Below are 6,140 nucleotides of genomic sequence, written 5' to 3' on the forward strand. Positions count from 1 at the left end.
ACTGAATCATGGAGTGTTCTTAGTTTTTCAGAGTACTCTATAGATTTCTATGAAAACACTCTTTTTCACATGATTGTATGTTTGTTTGTTTTCTTGTGACTGTGCTATGAGGATTAAGTTATGATTTTCTTAACAGTGCAGCAGAATTTGAATTAAGACTTTCCATGTTGTCCAGTTTCAGGCAAGGGAACTGAAAAGTGTGCTGAGGATAAATGATCAATTAGGCAGATGTAAATGAACAACAGCTAGAGGCTGGAGGCTCTGACATCACACCTGATGGAGAACCTGAAGAGTTTGTCCTTGCTCACCTTCGGCCCCAGCTGAGCTCACTGCTGAACCCTTTTCAGTTCACCTACTACACCAACATTACGGTAGATGATGCTGTCATCCACCTCTGACATGAATCCCTCGCCTGGCCTGGAAATAGTTTGGAGCACTATGAGAATTATGTCCTTTGATCTCTCCAATGCTTTCAACACCATTATACCCACAATCCTGAAGGACCAGCTGGATTACACAGGTGTGGACCATCACCACATGGATCCTGGTGAGTCTTACCAACCACCCTCAATACACAAGTGCCCATAATTATGTGTCTGAATGGGAATTTTGCAGTATAAGCACCCCACAGGGAACAGACCTGACTCCATTTCTATCACAATATAAACAATTGACTTCTCCTACACTTTTGATAAATGATTCCTGCAAAAGTCTGATCATTCAGTAATTATTGGTAAATGGGGACCACGGGAAGTACAGAAGACTTACTGAGGACTTTGATGACTGGTGCCAGCAGCTCCGCCTCCAGATTAGCACTGGGAAAACCAAGACAAACATTCTCCACCTAAGAAAAGTGAACAGGGAATAAACATTAAGATAGAGGACTCAGAAACAGTGTGTTTATCTGACCAATAAACAGTAGCAGACACATCTCTACATCAACTGTTCAGAGGAGACTGTGTGAATCAGGCCTTTATGGCCAAATAGCTAAGAAAACACTACTAAGGAAGAGCAACAAGCAGAAGAGATTTGTTTGGACCAAGAAACACAAGGGATGGACATTAGACCGGTAGACATCCATGCTTTGGTCTGATGGGTCCAAATTTGAGATCTTTGATTCCACCTGCCATGTTTTTGACTGATACAGAGAAGGTGAACTGATGGTCTCTACATGCATGGTTCCCACCATGAAGCATGGAGGAGGAGGTGTGATGGTGTGGGGGTGCTTTGCTGGTGACACTGTTGTGGATTTATTCAAAACTGAAGTCACACTTCGAACCAGCATGACTACCACAGCATCCTGCTGCAACATGCCATCCCAACCAGTTTGCGTTTAGTTGGACCACCGTCTTTTTTTTCCAACAGGACAATGACCCCAAAGACATCGCCAGGCTGTGTAAGGGGTATCTGACCAAGAAAGAGATTGATGGAGTGCTGTGGCAGATGGCCCGGCCTCCACAGTCACCTGACCTAAACCATATTGAGATGGTTTGGGATGAGATGGACCACAGAGTGAAAGCAATAGAGTCAACAAGTGCTCAGCACCTCTGGGAACTCCATCAAGACTCTTGGAAAACCGTTTCAGGTGACGACCTCATGAAGATCAAGAGTGTGCAAAGCAATAATCACAACAAAGGGTGGCTGTTTTGAAGAAATTAACATATAACTTGTTTTGAGTTATTTTTAACATTTTGGTTTGCTACATCATTCCATATATGTGTCATTCATAGTTCTGATACCTTCAGTGAGAATCTACAATGTAAATAGTCACGAAAATGAAGCACAATTTTGTCTTAACCAGGTAACTTTAGGGTTAGCTCTGGGTTTTATGTCCTACAAAGGTGATTTGCTTTTTACTGGGGTATATTGCCATGGTAACTTGTGCTTTAGACCCAATCTGTCCCAGACTGGAGCCATATCTGAATTCTCTTTTTATATTCTGTCTTTACTCTTAAACCTTGCAGCTGACAGAAGAAAAACTAAATCATCAAGCAGGTTAAGGTTCAACTCATTTTCACTGATTATTTTATTCACAGCATGTTTTAAGTGTAATGCAGAGTATTGCTGGGAAAATACATTTTTGCTTGCTATCGAATTAAAACTACTGAATGAAGCAGGGACTGCATCTGGAGACAAACTAAAGTGATTCCATGTCTCTTCTGTTAGTCTGTGAGAGAGTTAGCTTTAACATTTGGATGCGTCCAATCTGACGTTTCAGAGCTTTAATGTGTAGCAACTGCCTTACAAATAATAAATTCAAATTAAACTGTTTAATCCTCTCTATGTGCTAAATGTTCGTTTTAATGCAGCATTAATCTCATGGTATTAACAGTGCTGCATTTTGCCTCGTCTCTGATTGGAGCAGGCGGCACTCATCATGTTGTGTGGAAGAAGACTTCAGCTGAACAACAACGCATGACATATTACACCCAAGTTAACAAAAACTAAGCCAAATGGATTTTCGGTATTTTAAAAAAAATGTAATTATTCTGATTGTTTACCTATTTTTTAGACACATTTGTTTTATTTATGTAAAAATAACTTCAAACAGCTGCCTGCAAATATGCCTCTTTACCATTAAGCCAGCTGTGAATGACAACCTGCAGCTGCATGCTGTTGTGGTCATTGGTGTCACATTAGGTTTTGAACCACAAACAGAGACGTTTCTTAGAACTGGTGGGCTAGTGATGTAGGTATTGATGTAAATAATTGCTTAAGGTGGTGCTGCAGCAATGTATAAAAACTGAAGCCCTCAGAGCCAAGTGTTATTTTTTCTTCTGTTACTGAGGTGAACTATAACCTGCTCAGGTAGAATTTAATAACAGCGTGTCTGAACTGTACTTGACTTGATCTCTGCTCATCTCCAGGCTTCACTTCTCATTTGGTAAGAACTTGTTGGCTTTTGCATACTTCCAAGAAAGAGGGAGAACTTACTCTCCTGCCACACTTATACTCACATTCACTATCCAGACATGGGCTTCAAAACATGCTAGCATCATCTGGGTTCTGTGAGCATGCATATAATGCATAAGTATTGCAATTACTGCATGTCGAGACAGAGGCCTGTCTTCATTGATTCATGTACAAATAAAGTTTAACTTTAATTCCACTTTCAGGGCATTTGATTCACTGAAGTCATCTTCACCACCTGCTCTTCCAGACGACGGACTCGTGCCCGAACACCTGCAGTTAACCAACCAAACACTGATCAGTAAGGTAAAAAATAAGGTATATATCCTCATTTGGAAAAGTGTGAATTCAAGATAATATTTTGTTATGATAGCTAAGACACAGGTACTATTATTAACTGCAGTCAGCCATTTACCTATGTACGGTTCAATGTGTGGTTGTAAGTAGAGAACTCTTAATGCCTTTAGGTCCACATCATAAATTCATCTAAAAAACAACAACATAAGCAAACAAGCAAAAAACCTACCAAGGTTATTTAAAAGGCTTTAAATAAAAAACTCCCCTCCAAACTTTTAACAAATAACCAGAAACCTTTTTGATGATTTTCATGTTTTGTAAAAGCTAAAGTGATAAACAACATATGAACCTTTATGAAGCATATTTTATTTATTTATTGCTAAGATTATACCAAGTTCTGATCAGCAAACTTTATCTATCATGGCTTTGTGAAAAGTCAACTGGTTTAACCTGGTAAATGCAGCCTTTTGTAATTATTTGGCACATAATATCCATAATAATGTCTGCATGTGAGCATTTGTATGTAAATAATTAATTATTGCCTTAAAAAAAAGTAATATTGTTAAAAAAATCCACAATATTATTGTTCAAAAAGTTATTTTATGCATCAAAAATTAGACTGGTTAAGATATTGAATTGTTGGAAGCTTTTATATTGATTTAGATTGATTTTATAATGTAATTATTTAAAAGGAATTAAATTGAATACGAAATTCATGTGATATGTTTTTATTAATAAAGTAAAATGGTTGTTATTAGTGGTAAATGATTGGACTTTGCTAGATGTACCTCAGAGCAACAGGAATTCCTTACGTACATATTGAACCGTAAATAGCAAAGTAGATGTGCACACGGTTTTCAAGAGTAGGTAGCGGGACTGAAGTACACACGGCATAACGGTGTCAATATTAGACTGAAGGTGTGTTTCACAGACACAGACACTAACCTGCAGTCTTTACAGTGAAGACGCACAAACATCAACCCGACTGGAACATCACTGTATGAAAATATATGATCTGTATTTGTCTTAGCTTCATAGTTACACTGTTTGAACTCAAATATTAAACCAAACAGGGGTAATTACCTGTCCAGCAGAGCTGTGTGTAGCCATCAGTTAGAAAAGTAATCAGGTCCTGATCTCCTCTCAATAGTCGCTCTGCTGGCTCTTTTTTTTATTTCCAGCTCAGGTTAACTCTGTCTGCTTCTGTCTTTTCCTTTCTTGCTGGTTCTGTGTCTTTTGCTTAAGTCAGCCACCTCCGGCGGATATGCAGAGGGGGTCTGCGCTGTGCGTGCACCTCAGGTGCATGCTTCCGCTTTTCAGGGTGTTTCAGTTTCAAAAAAGAAGTTTTGAGAGCTGCCAAAAATTATGTGACAGTCATAAATCTTTGAAAAGTGGCTCTTAAAATGTCGGAAGCAAGAGAGAAGAGGAAAACAGAGTCGTGCTTGTGGCCTCAGTATGTGACTTTTAAAGGGTGAACCGAACATGTTTACATATTTTGTCTGGCCAAAAGATGATGATGTCATAAAAAAGAGGTGCTATGGTACTACGTTTTACATCTCTTGGTTTACAGATCTTAGCCCTCTCCTCTTTACAGAAACTCTCTAAATCCTTTAAGTTTCTTGACTGCCACTTGGAAAGTTTAAACTTCAGCTTCCTCCACAGATTTTCTACAGTACTGAGGTCTGGAGACTGACTAGACCGCTCCGTGATCTTATAGTCCTTCTCCATTAGTACATACTCAGATCGGCTTGATGTGACTCAACTCGTTTTCCATTGCAATCAAGTACCACCTAATGTGCATGTGGTAATTACGGCAAAGTGGCCAAATGTCTGTGATCTCATTCATATGCAACACGAACACCACAACAAAGGAAAATGTTGCAGGGGGACTGTAGACCTGAAGAAGGTCGATGATCTTGTATTGTCCCTGTAGACCTCAGTAAAAAGTCCTTTGAGTGCTCTTTGGTCTTGCCATGATGGTGTAGAAGTTGGATTGGAAGAAACTGATACTGTGGACAGGTGTGTTTTTTACACAAAATAAACTGAGATCAGGAGTATCTGTAATTGATTAATTGTAATCCAATCTGTGTGAACCAGAATTCTGGTTTGGTTATAGGGGATCAAATACTTAGTTCAATCAATAACATGCAAATCAATTAAAAACCTTCATGTCATGTGTTTTTTTTTTTTTCTGAATTTTGGTTGATACTCTGTCTCTCCATTCAAATCAAACTACCATAAATATCAGAGACTGTTCACTTCTTTGTAAGGGAGCAAAATTACAAATTAAGCAGGAGATTAAATAATTATTTCGACTAGTGACAATATTTTTGCTGCTTTAAATTCTTATTGTGGAAAATGTTCCTGTATTTCTTTCTCCAGGAAACACTGAGGATCCCGTTTGCCTGTTTGCTGCTTGTGCTGCTCTTTGCCACTGGACGCTCAAAACTAGCTAATCGTCAACTCAAATGGCCGCAGAAAGAAACCCGTTATGAAGGGTTTATACGACAACATGTAGATGCTAGTATGACTGTGGAAAAATGTGATGAAGAAATTAAAAAAAAGTGGATCTACAATGTTGACAACAGTTGTAAGACAACTAACACATTCATCCTTAGTAATGACAAACCGGTCAAAGACATTTGTATTGACCAAGGATCACCTTATGATACTTCCCTTACAAAGAGTAAAGAAAAGTTTAATATTGTTATATGTAAACTAAATAATGGAGCCAGGAAACGCAACTGTCAGTATAATGGCAGATTTCACAGTAATGTGAGAGTTGTAGTCCGATGTGAAGGAAGGTTACCTGTGCACTATGCAAAGCACATAGAGACTATTGAATCCAATAACGCAACTACAGGAAAGATTTCCATGGACTCTACTTCTGTACCCACAAATATACATGTCTGAGATAACAAAAGAGCAACATT

General features: G+C 38.6%; 1 long non-coding RNA gene across 1 annotated transcript; it reads left to right on the top strand.

Moving 5' to 3' along the window:
- The first annotated feature begins 2,789 nt into the window (after positions 1-2,789).
- On the top strand, positions 2,790-5,700 carry LOC102082468 (uncharacterized). The gene is made up of 3 exons (XR_268643.3): positions 2,790-2,884; positions 3,117-3,228; positions 5,590-5,700. It is a non-coding gene; the product is annotated as an uncharacterized LOC102082468 (long non-coding RNA).
- The last annotated feature ends 440 nt before the right edge of the window (positions 5,701-6,140 follow it).

Source organism: Oreochromis niloticus, unplaced genomic scaffold (assembly GCF_001858045.2).
Source record: "Oreochromis niloticus isolate F11D_XX unplaced genomic scaffold, O_niloticus_UMD_NMBU tig00000040_pilon, whole genome shotgun sequence".
NCBI classification, from domain to species: Eukaryota; Metazoa; Chordata; class Actinopteri; order Cichliformes; family Cichlidae; genus Oreochromis; species Oreochromis niloticus.